At 41.2% G+C, this 20331-nt stretch overlaps 1 protein-coding gene across 12 annotated transcripts in view; it reads left to right on the top strand.

The window, feature by feature from the left end:
- Positions 1–20331, top strand: part of Wdfy3 (WD repeat and FYVE domain containing 3) — a 277794-nt gene that overhangs the window by 49916 nt on the left and 207547 nt on the right. For 2 of the 12 annotated variants that reach the window (XM_063249363.1, XM_063249361.1), the window contains exon 3: positions 17219–17348. The exons of the other annotated variants lie outside the window; for them this stretch is intronic. The gene's annotated coding sequence lies outside the window, so the exon portion shown is untranslated. The remainder of the gene's footprint in view (positions 1–17218; positions 17349–20331) is intronic. 12 annotated transcript variants of the gene reach the window in all.

Genomic DNA, 20331 nt, shown 5'->3' with positions numbered 1-20331 from the left:
TTGTTACTGTACAGCATGAGGATCATATGAAAGTTATTTGAGTGTATTACTGACTAAAATCTATAGATCCTGGAGCTCAGTTAGAGATGTATTCTGCATAATTTGTACACCAATACACATCCAACACACACGTGTATATGTTGTATGTATGAATTTTTTTTTTTTTTTGTTTTTTTGAGACAGTGTCTCACTGAATACTCCAAGTTGGTCTTGAACTCACTACGTAGCACAGGCTAGGCTCGAACTCACGGCGATCCTCCTGCCTCAGCCTTTCTAGTGCTAGGATAAAGTTTTATATTATACATAGTTATATATTAATTTCTTGAACTGGTAAATTTAAAAATCTATAAAAATGAAAACAGTGAAACATAGCTCTGAGCCAGGCATGGTGGTGCACACCTGTAATCCCAGCACTTGGGAGACTGAGGCAAGAGGTTTGCCATGAGTTTGAGGCCAGCCTGGGCTACAAAGTGAGTTGAAGGTCAACCTGAGCTAGAGTGAGACTGTCTCAAAGAAAGAAAGAAAGATAGTTCCATGTTTGCTTGTAATGTTTTCACTACTCACTCATAGAATATACTTTATTAAATAACCTTTCTTTGTGTTTGGCTTATTGTTCTTTTTGGAAAAGTTGAGAAAGAGCTAGTTAATTTCAAAATATTGATATTTTAATTTGAGGCAAATCTCTATGATGAGACTCTTCTAAAGACTAATCTTCCTCCTTTCCCGTTTGTCCATTTTTCTGTTCTTTGCCTTCCCTTCGCTTTTTCTTCTTTCCTTTTAATCGCTTCCTCTTCTCCTCAGCCTCCACATCCCATGTTGATTACGTAAGAAGCGCTGACTGTGTAATTCCTTAGAACTGCTGCTTTGGACTGGGCCCCAGAAGGCTGCTGTGGTTGTTTCATGACAAAATTTGCAATTATATTATACACTCTAGGCAATTAGTTTTGTAAATGATGTAATTTTTCGTTGTTTGATTTTTAGGCTTCAGAGTAATTTATCTTGTTGGGATTTTTAAATTGGTCTGGTAAGTTTCTTCTTTCACATGTGTAGTACCAACAAACATCTCCAAAGATCAACATGGTGGGAATTTCACTTGGGGAAGGGACTCTGTAGCAGGGTGCGGAATGATTTAGAACTCAGACTGGAGGGAGCACGGTGGTTAGAGATGCTACATGATTAGATCCTGAGTCAGTGTGGTGTGATTAGAGAAAAAAAGCACATTCTCAATATTCCTTTAGGGGCTCGAGGAAGAGAGGAGATGAAGTGAAGTCCTCGGGTCAGCTAGGTTGACTGCCAGCTGTCGAGCTGGATGGTTAGTGGGTGCTGTGCCTTTCCAGCTGTGTAGGAAGTCCTGGAGAAGGAACAGATTTTTGGGAGAATAATGTCTGAGTTTTTCAACCTAATGATTTGCTTTTAAAGATAATTTCAATCTTGCAAGAAAGTTTCAAAAATAATGTAAAGAACAATCATGTATCATTTATCCAGATTTGCCTACGTTTGCCTTTTGTCTTAGGTGCTTATTACTCACTAGTACAAGCAAAAGTTTCTGTGTATGTTTATAAATACACATGCATTCATGTATCTGTTTCTTAATTGAGCAATTTCAAGAGCTACACTGAATATATCATAGCCCATCATAGCCCTAAATATCTCAAAATGTGGATAATCTCTTAACAGGCAGAATGTCAATGGATTTGATATTGGTATGTTACCTTAATCCACATTTTTCAGATTGCCAACTGGTCAAATGTACGAATTTTCATCACCAAAATATTTAAGGGAGTGATTAATTGCTAGCCATTGAGGAGGAATGTGAAGCCATGAATTCATCTCAATAATAAATAAAAATGAACACGTAAATAGAAGGGCTGCTACTGTAGCAGAATGCTGACTGATAACTGGAAATGAGAGTGGTGCAGTAGGAAAAATAAATCCCTTTTTGCAACGTGCAAATAAAGACTGACTCAGACAAGAATCATTAGACATTACATGTGGGGAATGCGATTCACTGAGGAGTGGTGTGTTTTAATCGCCTTAAAGTGCCTCCCTGCGTGCAAACTGCTTATTAGTGTCAGGGAAGGGCAGGAACCGTAGAGGGGAGAAATCAGACAATGAAATGGGCCGTCAGAATCTACACCTCAGACTGCTCTGGATCTCGCCAGAGGGATTGTCTTCATGATGGCTTCTGTGTCCTTCTACTTGCCCATCGGTTTTCTGAGTGTCTCATCATTTTGATCCTTTATAATAAGGATCATCTTATGCCTTTAACACTCAGTGCTGCGATCAGTCATTTGCTCTAGAAATTAGGGAGTAGGATATGGATGCTTGGTGAATTCATTGATGCTGGGTGGGTGTCTTCACTGCTTGGCTCCCTCAGGGAACAAAGCTAGAAGCTACATGGGCTTTTCTGCGTATACACATTTCTCTGATTTGCTTCTATGCACTTAGGTTACATGGTGTGTTAGAAATGTGGCTTTAGTTTTTTATAAATAGAAGTTTACATTGATGCCTCCCTTTTGCTGTAATGACTGCATGGTTCCCAGTAATACCAGCATTTTTACTCTTCCATGAATATTCTCGAAGGTGGTTTCAAAATTGCTTCATTTATATCATTTCAAATTAAAACCCAAAAGCTGTACCTTGACAGATAACCTGTTTTACTGTTCTGTGGTTTATCTGTTCAGTGCTTCTTTTTTATAATGATAAGCAGATACATATATATATATATTTCTTATTTTACTTTTTTTTCTGGCGGAAAAGATAGCATACTGTCTGCCTAAAAACTCTGGCACGTAACTGTGGTCGCTGAAAAGTATACTTGGAATCATTCTGCGTCAGTTCACAGAGGTGGCTGTCATTCCCTGTCCTGTGTGTGCACCAGTTTGTGTACCCTGCCTTCTGTCTTTGTATGTTCAGGTAGCTTCTTGCATCTCCCAGGTACGCAGTGCTACAGGGAATGGCCTTGGGGTGCACCTTCAGGATGAGCGTAAAGGCGGGATTATTGATCCCAGGAACACATGTTCCCTTCAGTAGGGCTCACGCTTGCATCCCCATCAGCAGTGTAGAGAGTACCTGTCTCCCTCAGCCTCTCCAAGAGAGGGTATTTTCAAGCTTCTGAATTTTCACCAATCTGAAGGGCAGAGCAATGGTACCTTAATTTAGTTTTAATGTGTATTTTCTTTCTAATACTGAAGTTTAGTGTCTTTTTACATCTTTACATACATACGTGTGTACACATAAATTGGAGAGACACCTTTTCATAGCTTCCCTTTCCTCAGGGGTTTTGGGTTTTAATAATGAAGCTTTTTGTATGTTAGTATTAGTTCTTTATCTATAATACACGTTGCAGATAATTTCTCACTTGCCTTTTAATGTATAGTAGCAAACTACTATAGCTTTTTGTTTTAATGATTTCTTTATTACTGTAACATTTGAGTAACAGAAGAAATGTAAAATAAATTTACAGTATTTTAATGGGGAAGGAAGGATGGGTAACATGTAGTAGGCATAACGTCTGTGCTGTATGCACCTCTGCTCTATACTTACATTTAAAGTGTGAGCCAGAAAAATCCTCTATTTCATTTATAGGAGATGGAGAATAGTTTATTTTACTTTTAAATTTTTTATTATAGAACTTTTTTTTAGTTCAAAGAGAATAAAACCAAGCAAAATAAAACAGAATAAAGCAAAGCAAACAAACTAGTATAAGTGACACAGAACTTCAAAACAGTAGAAAATCAACAATGGTTACTATAATGCCTCTTGTTATCTTCAGAAAACTGCAGATCACTTCAGACATAGTAAAACACAAAACAGAACAGAGTAGAACCAATAAAAACAAAACAATGTATGCAATAAAGGACTTCAAAACGAGATAATACTAAATCCAAATGGCTACCGTAATATATCTTGTTTCTTTGAAATAGCTGCTCTTGCCATTGGGTATAATAAAATCAAAACAAAACAAAACAGAATAAACCCAACCCAGCAAAACAATGAAAATGATACAGGACTTCAAAACTGGATGAGAAGGAATTAACAATGGCTACCACCTTCAAAAGGAGATTACCCCTAGAAGCTACACTGCGTATTGTTATCCTCTGAATAGCTGATCAGACTACTGGCTTTAGACCTGCAGAGTCAGTGAAACACTAAATGCTACAGGCATTAAATTATATTTTAGCTGAATAGCTATCTTTGCAGCCCATTTTTCTCTGGATTAACTGGTTGCTTATGCTGGGGTGTGGTTGGGGTGACAGGGGTTGGCTCTTCTTGTTTCCCAGCCTGGAAGGGGCTAGCATCTTGCTGTCTCCACAGTGGGCCATGCATGGTGCTGATTCACAGGAGGGCTTGCTGCTTGGTGACTTCTTATTCTATTGTAAAATACTTTGAACATTCATGTAGTTAACATTCGTGTGCCTGTCCTCAAGCTTCAGTTATCAGTTCTTTTGAAACTGTGGTCTCAAATAGCATACAATGTGACTATAGTTATCATGAGTTATGTTTGCAAAGAGGGAGATTTAGACTAGCTTAGCAGGGTTTGGGCAGCTGGCCTCTCAGATGCTCTGCCTCTTTTGGTGGTCTGGGCATCAGACCTGCCCTCCTCTGGGGCTCCTATTTGCACTCCACTACACGCCTGAGGTTTGTAGAAAAGAAATGAGAAATGGCACAGGACAGAGAGACTGATTGCATTGCTGTAATCAGTAAACTAATTCAAGAGACTTAGCTGATTGGCGCATTACAAATTGTATCTTGGGCCGGGTGACCCCTTCCTGTGAGCCAGTGGCAGCCATGCATCCCAGGAAGAGAACCAAAAAGAAGCCAACCCTTGCTGTGAGACAGTAGGCATGCAGACTGGGAGACAGGAAGTGCTGAACTGTACCCCCGAACCACCCAAGCAGTTGGCTGATGTGGAGAAACACAGGCTGAAATGATAGCAAGGAAGTAAAACAACTTAATGCCTGTGTTGTTTGATTGACTTTTGCAGGCCTAAAGCCAGTAATCTGAGCATCTATTTAAAGTATAACAATATGCAGTATCGCAACTATAGGGGGTCTCCTTTTGGTAACCATTGTTAATTCCCTGTTGTCTTGTTTTAAAGTCCTATGTCATTTTCATTTGTTTTATTTGATTTTATTATACCTGATGGTGTAGACAGCTATTGCAAAGATAATCAGATATGTTATGGTAACCATTGTTGATTTCCTATTATCTTGTTTTGAATTCCGGTATCACTTTCATTGTTTTGTTTTGATCGGTTTTATTCTGTTCTGTTTTATTTCATTTTATTAGGTCTGATGGTATGGGCCTCCTATTTTGAAGATAACAAGAGGCATTATGGTAGCCATTGTAGATTTCCTATTTCCTTGTTTTGAAGTCTTGTATCACTTACACTGTTCTGTTTTGTTTGGTTTTATTCTGTTTGGTTTTATTCTCTTTAAAATAAAAAAAAATTTTTTTAAAGAGAAGTTGTATCTTTTACTTAAGTCAAGGTAGATGCAAGTTACCTTACTTGTTTTATAATTCCATGATTCAGTGTTACTGGAGTAGAACCAGCAAATATATTATTTCAGTTAATCTTATGAATACAGTTTACACACATAAAAGTGACATTTCACTTTTATGCTAGGCAGAATCTAAGGAGTAACATATGAAATACTAAGAGGTTCTCATTTGCTTAATAAAAATTTTCTTTGTATTGTAATTATTCCAATCTGAAATGATACTGCTTTCTTTGATAGTTTACATAGAAAATGTTCTGTGAACTCAATGTATTAACTTTCAGTGTGTCAAGAGCCCCTGATTAATTTGGAACAATGACTGGAGCAGATGAGAACTCTGAGACGTCTTAATTTCCTTTTTAAAGACCTGTCATTGCCACAGTATTTGTGGTGGGCTGACAGTACTGCCTTGGAGCTGAAGTGCTGCATTAGAGTTGTAGGGTAGTTTTTCCCTCCAGCCAAAGTCTGAGCTGTTCGGATTCCTGTTAGTCTTGAGCCCAGGGTCTCTGGTGCCTTCTGAAAATACCATAACAACGGAAAGAAGTGAAAGCCCTCCATGAGTTCCTCTGTGCTTCCATGTCATTTTCCTGAGCCCACGCTGGTTTCTTTTCAGCCCCAAGGACAGCAGTGGTGGTGATCCTGGCTGATGGAGAGCGCGTTTCTGCCTGCGCCTGTGGTCAGTTCTGCCTCCTGGCCCGTCTGTGGGCTCTGACTGCAGGGCTAACTATCACCTTGTGCTGCATTTCACATTTCTCCACCTGTTGTTTTTATGTCTTTTTGCTTTTAGTTTATGATGTTGTTCATTCCTTCCCTGAAATTATAGGCTGTCCACAAAAAAAGATGGTTTTCTGATAGCTCGCCAGACTGATGATAAAAGGTGAACTTTTTATAATTAGCGCTTAGCCCTAAATATAGGAAGGGCTCTACTTTGTGGATTAGGAGCATGAGCTGTAATTTCAGGATTAGTTTATTATGAAACAGGCATTCATTTGTGAGAGTAGTGGCATTCCTGAGTGGAAAACAGCATGATAAGTAATTGGTTTTGCACCACTTGCCAGAAGTATGACACACGTTGTGGGGGTGTTTTTTATATGATTAAGACCTTTCCCCCTACCTCTTGTTAACTGGGGTTTGTACACTTAAAGCTTCTGCTACCTGGAGGGTCTGTAGGCGTGTGGCGGTGTTTTTCCTTTTATCTCACAGTTTGTTAAAAATCTCAGAGAATGTATTTTTCTCTTGGGAGTCTCATTTTTAAACTGGCATATAGAGATTTCTAGATGTGGAAACAGAAATAAGTTAAAAATAGACAACTAAAGTCCTCAAGCCTGTAGCAGACTTGCTTTTATTTCTGTGGGGTGATTGTGAGTTTCTCTTGGCTTTGAATGTCAGATTTATGCTATACAAACAAAACCCCTCTAGGTTCATTTCTAAGCTTCTCTTTTAATGTGGTGGGGAATGAGAAACTTTCTAATGTTAGAGATATACTTTGACAGTTATACTTCCTCAGGTTTGAAACTTTTGTTCTGATACGCTTTAGATCTAATTAAATTCTGTGTTTTGGGAGTAACCTTAAATATTAAATGTTCTGCATTTTAAATTTGTGGCAAAATATAGATTGCCTTAAAAATTGCAATTTTAACCCTGTTTAGATATACAGTGGTGTTTGTTTTGTAACCTTCACCCCATTTATAGAACTGCTTCATTCCAAACAGAAACTACCCATTAATCAATCATATCCTATTCCCATTTCTTCAGGATCTTGGTAACCCCTCCTCTGTACTTTGTCTCTATAAATTTGTCTGTGGTAGATATTTCATGTAAGTGTGATCATAAGTATTTTTGTCTGGCTTTTCTCACTTAATTAAAAAAATTGTTTTTAAATTTTGAGGCATGGTCTCCTGATGTTGGCTTGGAACTTGGAATCTTCCTGTCTTAACCTTCTGAGTAAATCGAATTACAGGGATACAAGGAAAGTGAATGTTCCGTCTAGCTGGGTTCTGGTTATTCAATTAATTTTATACTTTCTTTGCAAATTACAGAATTAGGGAGAGAAATATGAAGTCGAGTGATTACTTCAGACTTGATTATAGAAAGAATACAAGAATGAAAAAGATAATTGCTTACATGACTAGTAAACGATCATTTAATTTGAGATGAAATGTCACTTTTATTTTACTTCCAGATGTAACTTGGACTATACAAGAACTTCATGAAAATAATGATTGGTGATTTGTAAGGGACGTTTTAGTAAGATACTAGCAGCGGAGACTCTTCAGCCTGATGTGAATAAGTTTAGGCTCTGTTTGTGTGATAAGTAGTTAATTAATTTTTTGTTTCTCCAGACTATGACAAAGATTAGAAAATTAGAATATTAGATGTCATTTTCTTTATCTTGAAACATAGTTTTATTTATTTATTATTTTTACTTTTCCAGAGTTCGTTTGCTTCTAGTTTTGGATAAGAGTGGTGAGTTGTTCTTATCTGGCATATTTGACCCACTTATTCAAGTAAAGATGATACAATATTCTTCTGATCCTTTATCTTTAAGAGAAAAAGAAAAGCAGTTTAGAATACATAGACTTAAGCAACCAGCTCCCCTCTCTGGTAAGTGGCTGTGATGTGGCAGGCTGCAGCCCCTCCAGGGGGAGAACCACCAGCGGCTCCTTAGATTCATGCCATGTTGGAACTTAGGATTCTGTAAAACCAAGCAACCAGCCTGCCTCTCTGCTAAGCAGTAGTGAGCTTACTGGTGCATGGGCTGAGAGACAAACATCCCACTTCTCCTTTCCCCCTTCTCCTGCCCCCATTAGCAAATGGGAACCAGAGATCTGAGCATCTCTTGGGAGGCTGACCATAGCAAATAAGAGGGATTTCCTTCTACCATCTCTTGGAAGGCAAATATTTTTATTACTGTTTTGCTTTATTTTGATTAATGGTATTGCTCTATTTAATATTGTTTTGATAAGTTCTTTTTTTTTTTTTTTTTTGTCTTTTTCCTTTTTATCGGTACCAGGGATCGAACTCACGACTGCCTGCTTGCAAGGCAGGTGCTTATGCCGCTGAGCTAAATCCCCAGCCCCTTGATAAGTTCTATAATGTTCTCTATTTCATTTTATTTTGTTATACATGATTGAAAGAACAACTGTTGTGAAAATAACGAGATACACTGTGATACCTATTGGTGTTATCCCCGTAATCTGCTGTGAAGTTCTGTACCAGTTTCACGACACTGTCTCAGATGGCTTTATTCTGTCTTGTTCTGTTGTATTTTACTAACTTCAAAATAAAAATTAAAAAAAAAAGAATACATAGTCTTGGGCTTATTAGTACTGTTATAAAACTATTAAGGTTTTCAGTTAGGTGTGAGTTGGAATGGTGCAGAACTATGGATGCCTTTATAATGCTGAACTGTAGACATCATTTTTGGACAGTTTTGGTTTAAACTTTATTTTCATTTTTAAAATGTGTTGGTTATTACAAAGACTTTAACTTTTGTACAGTTTCAATTATACGTTAGAAGTTTAAAAGATCATGATTGAAAAAAAAAGACCTAAATGGTTAACCTAAATGAGCTGGGATTTAGTTCAGTGGCACAAATGCCCACCTGATGGGTGCAAGGTCATGAGTTCCATTCCCAGTACAAAAAAAAAAGGAAGAAAGAAAGAAAAAAAAAGTGTTGATGTAGCACATACATGACATATACATGCCCATTGAGGTTTTTCATTTAGCTGGCACGGGAAGCCTGCTTCCCTCTCGCATGGGCCCTCTGCAGGACCGTGAATGTCTTCTGGGCGTAGAAGTTGGCTTCCTTCAGAATGGATGCTGCAGGAGAGCATGCAGGCCACGAGGCCTTCCAGCGCCTGGTCATGCAGGCCCTTCTGTCACGTTCTGTTCCTTAGAAGCAGGTCATTAACTGTGTAGCCACTGGGTAAGGCACAGAGCTAGACTCAATCTTTGAAAGGAGTGGTATCAAAGAAAACTGTGGATACACTATAGTAAACACAGAGAGGAAGAGTAATTTGTATTTCTCCTTTGGGATCTGGCTAAAATTGGTTATTTTTCGCCTTTGTTAAATACATTTGTCTAAGTGAACATACCTTAAAAATTTTTTTAAGTATGTTATCCTTTTATTAAAATATTTTTTATTGCAACAAAGTAGCCAGATTACATATACGTATAATTATCTAATTGAGCTGGTTATTATCCAGATGTTCATAATTTTGTTTTGTTTTGGTACTGGGGGTTGAACTCACAACCTCATGCTTGCCAGGCAGGCACTTACACTGCTGAGCTGGACCCCAACCCAGATGTTCATCATTTTATTGCAAGTCTTTCACTTAGATTCTAGAAATAAAGATGCCACCCTTTAAGTTCTGTATGCACAAAACTGTGTCTTTACAAAATGACTTTCCTGCCAATTGTTTTAGACGTTGAGAAAAATTTATAGTCTTTTTTTTCAGTCATGATCTTTTAAACTTCTAACTTAAGTATAATTGAAATTGTAAGAAAGTTAAAGTCTTTGTAATAACCTGATGTACCTGCCTTGTTTTGCATCCTTAATATGTGCCAGGCATTTTCCTAGGTGCTGAGTGTGTGTCAGTGACAAAGCAGGCATACTCCGTCTGTGTGGAGCCCATGACTGTGGGCAGCTGGATGCTCATAGCTCTCTACCATTACTGATGAGCACTGTCCATGAACGGGAGAAGACGAGGGGCAGGTGAGACGCTTCTGCTTGTCCGGCAAGCCTGGTCAGAGAGGCGCTGTCAGCCGAGAACTGCAGGAGCCATCTGTGCCAGGGACCTCCCGGAAGACGGAAAGTCCTGCAGCGTGAACAGTTGGTGCACGGGGAGTTGAAAGGATGCCTAGAAGTGTCCAGGGAGAGTGGACTGAACCTTGAGAGGCAGAAAAGGATCACATTATTTTGAGCTTAAGGAATCATGTTAAGAAGTATGGAATTTATCCAATACGGTGAGAACTATTGAACGGTTTTGAAGTAAAATATTGTCTTAGTTACTTTACTCACTGCTGAGACAAAATATCAATGCCCACAACTTAAGGGAGGAATAGTTTATTTAACTTATGGTATGTAGAGGTTTCTGTTCATAATTGACTGATTCTAAGGCAGGGTGGCATATGCAGAGGGCCACTACAGAAGAGGGACAATTTGTGACAGGTAGAGAAAGCAAAACCACAAGGAACCTTAAAAGATTCTTCCTGCCCGTCTTATCTTATCCTGGCTACCTAAGGGAAGTGTCACACAAACCCTTAATCCTAGTGATACAGGGGAATGAAACTCCTAACCTACTGTGTCTGTATGAGTTAATATGCTCTAAAATCAAAGAATGAATTTTAGGAACATCAGAGGTTAAGAGCAGGATATATGTATTGAGAGAAAGAAAGCTTCTGTCTGAGAGAGACTGAAGGGGTCCCAAGCTGATTGCCAAGGACTCTGTCTTTTCCAGGGATTTTTATAGAGTAAAATCATGGGATGAGAGAGGTTCAAGGTGGGGAAAACTGGGAACTCACAAGACAGATGGACTTAAAGTGGGACAGAACTATGGTTAGCCAATAAGATTAGTAGTTCAGGTAAAATTGATTACATTAGGGACAAATGGGGAAGCGAGTCACATAGGAAGTGGGCATCCTTAGAGCTGTGATTCTTTCCTTAGAGAGTTCCTTAGAGGGTTGGAATGGTGACTCCTGACTTCCTTAGAGTGACAGGGAACTATTTAGAATACCAGTCCTTAGGATGTGGGTGCATTTGCTTGATCCTTTGTCTTGAGGCCTGGCCTACAGCAGGTGGTGTCTGTCTCACCCACAGTTGCATAGTATCTGTGCTTCTGCACTGGCTCCTTTGAGGACCTAGCCCTGTCCCACTGCCTATAATATTTCTACCTAACTCAGCAGCCTGCAACACTAGTGCCCTTGATCCTAGCACTGCATCATGAATCCACTCCAGCACCACACACTCTAGATCCAGCCACTTCTGAAAAAGCCCACCGATGACCACATGAGGCTTTGGGGGCACATCTGGACACAAGCCATAATATATATTATGGTTTCTGTTAACTAGAGGGAGAAAAGTGCTTTGGCTGCAAAAGAGAAGACTGGGAAGGGAGAGAAAGTGAAAAAACCATCAAGAGGTGTTAAAGTAGTCCAAGGGAAAGGTGGTTATGGCAGCTTGATCTCAAGAGATTGCAGAGAAAGGATCGGCTTGAAGTCTCTAGATCCAGTAAGGTCTACACACACAGCGTAAAGGAGGAAGACAGCAAGGGCAGGGGCCAGATGTTGGGCCGGTGTGGACGAGTGAATGGAATATTCTTGGAGAATGGAGGGAATGAGAGAGGACATTGTGTGTTTTAAGCACCTTGGTGTTTGTGATGTCATCCAGTGGAGACGATCGTGTAATCCTGCAGCTCAAGAGGCCTGGGGAGATACAGACGATAGCTAGATTTGCAGCGGAGCCTTTGAAACCAGAGAACAGCCAGGAACTCTGTGATGTTTAGAATTTGCATGTATGGACCACATTCTTGCTTACTGTGTGAAAAACTACAGTACAGAAAGCTCGGTTTTATTTATGTGAGGATATATGTTAAAGCAGGTGTACCTTATTTTTCTTGTTTTTTAAAATATTGTCAGCAGTGTACACATGAGAAGCAGGTTTAAATCTACTCAGCTGGTCATTGGTTGAACAAATGAGTAATTAACTGTGTGACTAGAATTTTAGCTGAGTTTTAGCTTCTTTAGCAGAGTTCTTTGGAAGATTAGCATGAGTTAATTTATTTAAAGTGCCTAGCTAACATTTGTATCTGCCTTACACTCAGTATTCTTGTTCTTGTTTTGCCTTTAGTTTGTGTCTGTGAGTAGTAAAGCCTTAATGAAGCAAAGGAGTCATATCCTCCTATTCCTTTGTGGCTCTGGATAGCTAGATACAGATTATATAAACATACTTATACACTATAGCTTTTTAAATATCTGAAGACTATCCTCCATGTTCATGTATTATTTCCATCCTATTTTCAGTTATCATCTGCTGCCTTAAAAGAAGGTTGTTTCTTAAATAATGAAACTCTTTGAGATTAAGGATTATTTTTAAATACTTCTGCAGCCTAATGAGTAGGAGAATGTATCAAAATAGTATATAAGAATTTCTGCATATGAAACCTTTATAATTATTAATTTAGCATTCTCAGTTACATATTACATTGTTCGCTGTCAGAGATAACATTGGGCAATCTAATACTCTATACACAGAACTAGAAGATTCATTTTGAATCTGCGTCTGAGGGATGCTCTAATTTTTCCTTCTCTCCCTGCTCACCCCTTTCCTTTTGTCCTGTCCTAAATAAAAGCATGGGCTTAGTACTTCACTCATGGTGTGCTGTGAAAAATGTTGTAGATCTTTATGTTTCAATCACAGATCCCTTGAGGTTTTCCACTTCTTTGAGATATGCAGCCATGTGTTTATTGGTACCACAGTGAAAATGTTTTATATGTATTACATTAGTTTTCTGTAAGTTTCTTAACTGTGTAAATACCTCCGCCTTACAAATGTAAACCTGAGGTGCAAAGACAGATATCTTCCGGAGAAGGTGTTGGAGAGAGGAAGCGCCTGTTTTCTATCGAGGCTGTTGGCCCGTGATGTCTGTGTGCCCATGTGGCCTCCGCGGCAGGGTGCTCACAGCACGCTGTGCCTGGTGCCCGCACGGCCCTCCGTGTGCTCTTGTCTGCAGAGTGCTGCCTTGTGTACCTTGCCCTACCCCGGGGTGGCGTGGGGAATCACAGCCCCCAGGTGCAGGTCGGGGTGCCTGTGGAAACTTGTTCTTTGGTAACACAAGTTAAAAAGGAAGCAACAGCACGGATTTATGACAGAACGTTCATGTTCATGGAGACAGGAGTGAACACAGGGAGGGGCTGCAGCTTGAGAAGGCAGGCAGCTAAGGGGCGGGGGATATGGGGCGCCTTTACGGGCGTTGTGGGCTGGCAGGGTCCCCCTGAGCTGTTAGTGTGACCTGTCGTTTCAGAGGATTTCCTCCTAGCGTAAGATCATGGTACCCCTCAGCGGCTACCTATTCCTCCGAGGGAGGCGGGTCAGCATGTCCAGGGGTCCTAGCAAGGAAGGAAGAGCTGTTTGCACACTAGGTGGGGCCAGGCCCCGGGACAGGCCCAGCTGTCCACGTCTCATGCTCCACGAGGGGGAGTGACCATTTCCCTTTGACCTGTGGGAACAACATGCTGGCCAGTTCTAGGATACACTTTGTTTTGGTATCAGGCATCTCACTTGCCCTTGCCATGCAGACCACACAGCAGGCTTCAGGCCCCTGGGCTCGCTGGACCTGCTTAGCCTCAGAGGACACCAATGAGCATAGCTGTGTCCCACAGACTGTGTTGCATGCCAGGTCATGGCTGACCTTCGTCCCGTGTGGAGCGTTCATGCCTACAGTAGTCATCTGTTGAGCCTTTGCCTCTGTGTTCTGTCCTTAAACTTCCATGTCCATCCTGCAGTTACCATACCCACTCCATTCGTGTGTGTTTCTGCCTCCAGGTTGGCTCACTCAAGTTCACAGCGCGTGTGTAGCTTTGGTTCTTTTGTGTGGGTGATCTCTTCAGGTCTTTACCCTGACAGAGGACGTCTCAGTCTGTGGACTGTCACTCCCTGGACAGCCTAAGTGGACGTCTATCGATGGACAAGCAAATTGGATTTTCTAACATGGTGCTGAGAGTGTAACTCACTGTAGTTCGGGCCTCTGCCTTGGTCGTCCAGGTAGGTACCACAGAGTCACCAACGCGAGGCCATGCCTGTAAAGTTGCCCCGAGTGGTGACACTGCAGGCCTAGACTTGAGTGGTGGTGCAGCGACACCTTTAAGGGCTCCCCTGTGGGGACCAGGCAGCCTGCAGTTCTCTCTGCCATGAGCTCGCCATATCAGGCTGCTCCCTGACTCCTGTCCCTCTGGGTCCCTTTCTGCAGCTGCAGCTGCAGCTGCTGTCTTACAAACAGTAGGAGCACACAGCCCCGGTGTGTGTGAAGCTGCTGAGCTGCTGGTGATGGCAGGGGACCCGAGCTCACGTCTGCTCTCCCTCCAGCCCACTCTGGAGAAGGCTCAGACCGCTCTTGCAGTGGAGCAGTCCCGAGGGCGGGTGCTGCTCTGCACACAGTCATGAGGACAGTTCAGCTCCCGTGTGAGTTTCATTCTGACTGTGTTATCCGCGGCTCAGGAGTGTGTGTGGTGGTGGCCCTGCCTGCTAGGGCTCTGGTGAGAGTCAGCACTGAGAACTTGTGTCGTGAATAAAAGTACCGTGCCGGCCATGAGATACACGACAGTGAGAAATCTCTAGCAGCACGGATTTGAGGAAGTTAGACTCGTTTCCCATTTACCATGATGAGGAGAAAGAGGAGGACATACGAATAACATTATTTTGTTCCGCTTCGCCACCGCTGTCCTCCCTGTGGATGGCTCTGAGGAACCCGTCTCCTCTGTTTACCTTTCACAGCTGTGTGAGCTGGCTCTCGGTGGCTGTTCACGAAGTGAATGAGAACTTGTGTTTTCATCTTCAGGTGCTGATTTCCCAAACATTCTATTTTCTATAAGATCCAGTTTTTCAACTTTATTTTTTATTTTATTTATTTATTTATTTATTTATTTTGTCTTTTTCATTTTTATCGGTACCGGGGATCGAACTCACGACTGCCTGCTTGTAAGGCAGGCGCTTATGCCGCTGAGCTAAATCTCCAGCCCCTTCAACTTTATTTTTTATTAGTGCATATTTGTCATACGTAATGATCATTTTTATCAGAGGGAATCCGTACCTTACATAATATAGCTGAATTGTTTTTTCCCATCCCTTCCCCTCCCTTCCACCTTTCTTGACCTCCCCACTTATGAAAGCTTTTCTTCCATTGTTTCCTTCTGTTCCCTTCTTTCCTTCCCTGTCCCCCTTCCCACTTGAACATCTTCCTGCTTCCCATAGCTGTCCTCCATGATGTTCCTTATTTACCCTTGAGTTTCTAAGTTTCTGAGAACAACAGTGCAATATTTAAACATGCGTGCCGGTTTATTACACTTAGGAGCGTGGTTTCCAGGCACATCCGTTTTCCTGCAGATGACTCGTTTGTCTTTCTGTATGGCAGAGGGGTGCAGTACCACATTTTCCTCAGCCAGTGGTCTTTTGGTGGGCATGAGGGCCGTTTCCAGGGTTTGGTTGTATAGATGTGGTGCTGTAAACCCAAGTATGTGTTCATCACTGTGCTGTGATACTTTCAACCCTCTTGGGGAGTTTTTCCTAGAGGGGAACCCCTGCCTCAGCGGGACTTCTAGTTTCAGTGCTTTGAGGAAGTCCTCACTGTTTTCCACTGTGGTTGCGCCAGTCCACACTCCTTTCAGCGGTGCGGAAGGGCTCATTTCTCCCCAGCAATTTCTCACCAGCATTTGTTATTGCTTGATTCTTGATAATAGCTATTCTTTCCGAAGTGAGATGGAATCTCAGCTTTGTTTTAATTTGTATCTCTCGAGTGACCAGTGATGTTGAACATTTTTCATGTATTTATTTGCCATTTGTACTGTTCATCTGAGAAGTGTCTCTTCATTTCAGATGCCCATTTTTGGATTTGGCTTTTAAGTTTGGGGGAGGGTCTGATTTTTTTGAGTTCTTTATATATTCTGGGTGTTAGTCCTTTGTCTGAGGAGTAGCTGGTAAAAGTTTTTCCCACTGTGTGAGTTGTTTCTTCACCGTTGGTAATCTTTTGCCGCGCAGAAGCTTTTTAATTTGATAGATCCCTGCTGTTGGTTCTTCATAATATTTCTACTATGATTGGGGTTTTGTTCAGAAAGTCTTTGTCTACAGCTGTGTTTTCCTCAGTGATACCTGTTCCATCTTCCAGCAGTTTAGATGTCTTTGTTTTTATTTTTGATCTTTTATCCATTTTGATTTTGGTTTAGTGCATAGTGAAAGACATGGAAAACCCGGTTTTGTTTATTTGTTTTCTTTTTTGAGACACGATCTGTTGCTCTATATTCTAGACTGACCTTGAACTCACTGTGTGGCCCAGACTGACCTCAAACTCATGGTGACTCTCCTGCCTCAGCCTCCCAAATGTTGCAATTGTAGGTATAAGACCTATTTTTGAGTCTAAAAATGTAAAGAAAATGATTTATTATTCACTTTAATGTTGTTTGCTATTCTACAAATTAATCCCTGACTCATACTTCCTGCTTTTGGGGAACCTTTATTCTCCATGACAACACTTCCCCCATTCTTAAGGCCTCCTGGTGTTCCTTCTTATAGAAAATATGGTATTCCATACAAGTATGTTTAATCTTGTGAACAGATGCAGTTAATAGCTCATATATTAAAATGAGTGTTAAAAGTTGGCTGTGAGAGGTTGTAACTCAGTGATAGAGCTCTTGCCTAGCATGCATGCCACACACACACACACACACACACACACACACAGGCATACATGCACACACATGCACACACACGCACGATGTATGAAAGCCATCACACCATTAGAGAGCAGTCTGGGCCTCAATTTTTCTTACCATACCATTAGATTTATTTATTTATTTATTTATTTATTTTTATTTATTGATTGATTTATTTTTTGTCTTTTTCCTTTTTATCGGTACCGGAGATCAAACTCACGACTGCCTGCTTGCAAGGCAGGTGCTTATGCCGCTGAGCTAAATCCCCAGCCCTATTTATTTTTTTTAAACAGGGTCTTGCTGCATTGTCCAGGCTGGCCTTGAACTCACCGTGTGGCCCACGTTGGCCTCAGACTCGAGGCAGTGCTCTCCTGCCTCTGTCTCTCAAATGGTGGGATTACAGGTGAACACCACTGCAGCCAGGTAATTTTTAATAGTTAGAAAAAAATGCTTCTGTGTATTTCTGTGCTCACCCATGTATTTCTATGCTCATTCATGTTTTATTATAACTGTTAGACTGAACCATAAAAATTATCGATTCTTTAACCTCTCTGAACCTAACAAAAACGATGATTTCCTTTGATCCTGTCTAATAGAAAATAACGCTTTTTTCTAAAAGTCTATTTTGTTCATTGTGATTTGGGTTGATTTTAGCAGCTTGTGACTTTACATCAGACAATTTCATTTTTAAATCCTGAAGAAAAAAGACATCTTGAAACACACTATTTAGTTGGCACCACAGGTGAAGCCTCTAGTACTTTGGTACAAATGCATGGCTTTTCATGGTTTCTCTCTAATCCCAGCCATAAGCCTGTCAGGGAGAACTGATTGGCACAGCGAGGATAGGAGCCTGTTTGAGGACCTGTCTTGGAAATCACTCCAGAGGCTTCATTAGAAGTGAATCCCCCTTACCAAGGAACTGAAACAGGCTTTTCCTTTTGAAGGTCAGAGTGTGGATTAATTGCTGATGTTTTAAAACCACCAAGTGCAAGGTACTTTTGGTTGTACTTCTGTGATGAATGAAAAAATTATTTTGTCCTTTTTAAAAGTTTGATTTTCCTTTGATCTGGATGCGAATGATTTTCTAAAGATTGGTAGTCATTCCTGGGTTGTGTTCCAGATTTTAACTGGAGTCCTGGGTTGTTTGTACAACAGACGCAACTAGATTGGATGTTCTGGCTTTTACAGTACTTAGTCATCTTCTTGATTTTCATGCTTGATTGTTTTATACCTATTTTATTGGATATATGAAATGACAAACGTGTAAATTGCTTTTATTGTTGATCCTGTGAAAGCACCCATCCTCTTGTTTTTCCTGATACTGCAGTTAGGTTTGTTTACCGGATGTACCTTTTTTATTAATTCCAGGTGTCATTTACATACTGAGGGCAGGTAGTGTGTGGGTCTGGCTGCTGAAAGGAAGTTGTGGACCAGGTGCAAAGCTCAAACCTGTAGTAAGGTCTGTGTGTCTGAAATGTGATGTCATATTTTCTCAACAGCTCAAAGCTGGATGGGACTTGCAGTGTAGAGCGAGAAACCATGACCTGTCATACCTTTATATTTGTGACTCATCCAGAGAGTAGGATGAAGGTATTCAGAGGTAACCGGAAGTGCACTATTTCTTTGTGGAATAGGTTGTATTTGAGATGAGGAAAATACTGCACCCAGGACTTTGTATTCACCTTTAGATACCAGTCTCTCAAACAGTGCAGAGAAATCCACAGGGAAATACTGGGATTGTTTATCCCAGTTAGTGCACTATAATTATCCCAGTTGGTGCACTACAAACCAGGAGCAGAATTCAAGAATAGTGACTCAGACTTCTCCTGCTGATCTGATCTGATCTGACCTGATCTAATCTTTCTTGGCAAACTCTCAGATCCTTTGCCCTGGGCTTTTAGAAGTTGTCTCTTTGATGTTTTTGCCTTTTCTTTTTGAAACCCTCTGTTGTGGTTTGAATGCCTGTGCTGCAGCCTTCAGGTGTTGAGGCTGACAGTCATTGTGACAGGCGATGTGGTCCCTCCCTGGGTGGATGAAGCACGGACAGAGAAGCTGCGCACCGCATTCTGTGTCTTGCCCTCCATCTCCCACCGTATGAGGACTCAACTTCCCGACTGCTCTGAGGATGCAGCAAGTGCTGTCCTGGAAGCAGAGGACAGCCCTCGTCTGACCACCGGTTCCTTCTGTGGCTGCTCTGCTGTCTTACAGAGAGCAGCCGGAGCATTGTGTCAGGTGCAGAAGCCAAACCTTTCCAGTTTGGAAGTCAGAACTGCAATGCGAATCCACAGTAGAGCAAACCTATCAGATCATTTCTCTGTTTCCTGTAAGCTCTGGCTTACAGTGTTAAAATGCAGCCACAAGTTCTTAGCATTCTCAGGACCTGGAGGGCTGCTGCTCCTCTCTGGAATATCAAGCTTCGTTGTGATTCCTTTGACATAGCAGCAGGTTGGGTTAAAGGAAGGCAACACTCCCTGGATACACCAGTAGCTGGTGAAGCTGGAGTTGATGAGTGAAGTAAAGGAAGTGTACCTGGCTGTGATTTTCTGTTTGTTTCATAAGAAAGCAGTAAAGTTGCAGGACCATGGCATCAGGGAGGGAGGTGGAAAGAACATTTTGTACTAATTGTTGTCCCACTCGTCCTGATGTGATGGTTGAAAGATTTTACGCCCGGGAGCAGAAAGTGCTGATGCTGATGCAGTATGTTTTATCATTTCCTAAGAGGTATTTGGGAAACAAGCTCTTCCCTACTTCCTGTTGGCTTGGACACAGGCAGTTGAAGCATTGATCTGACAGTTGAGTGTAATTCCTCTTGAATGTCAAGCAAAAATCAGATCATGTATGTGTAAGACTTCAGTGTGAAGTTTCACTACTCCCAAATTGGCAATGTCCAGCGTAACTTTTAGCAGCAGTGGAAAATGATCCGTATTGGTTCTACCCATCACAGTGGTCACTAGCCAGACTTGAAATGTGCTTCATGCAGTTGAGGAAATAGACTTTTCACTTAATATCTTTAAATCAATTACATTTTAAATGAAATTGAAACTGCATGGCCGCCATAGTGGGCCACCACATGGGGCAGTATAGACTCTGGCTCTGTGGTAGTCCAGACACTAAGATTCCTTTAAAAGGTCTAGGTGTGCCACTTATTTGGAATTTGGTTCGTTCACCCAGCTTCGGATATTTTTGTGGTCAGACATCATCATTCCTTGCTGTGTAGCTGAATTTCATTGCAGCTTGGGTCCCTTCTTTGCAGTTTAGGAGATTTAAAGGAGTTTTAAGTTTGGATGCTGTTTGTCCCATAGTGCAGTATGCAGAGTTGGCTTGTTGGGGCCATTAGGCTTCTGCAGGCAACCTAGCTTCGTGCTAGGTTGAAAACATTTCCCCACATCTTCCTTCCCGCTTAGCA

Source organism: Cavia porcellus, unplaced genomic scaffold (assembly GCF_034190915.1).
Source record: "Cavia porcellus strain 051 isolate PalLab524CR breed Dunkin Hartley unplaced genomic scaffold, mCavPor4.1 scaffold_5, whole genome shotgun sequence".
Classification (NCBI taxonomy): Eukaryota; Metazoa; Chordata; class Mammalia; order Rodentia; family Caviidae; genus Cavia; species Cavia porcellus.
This window is presented reverse-complemented; position numbering and strand designations above follow the sequence as displayed.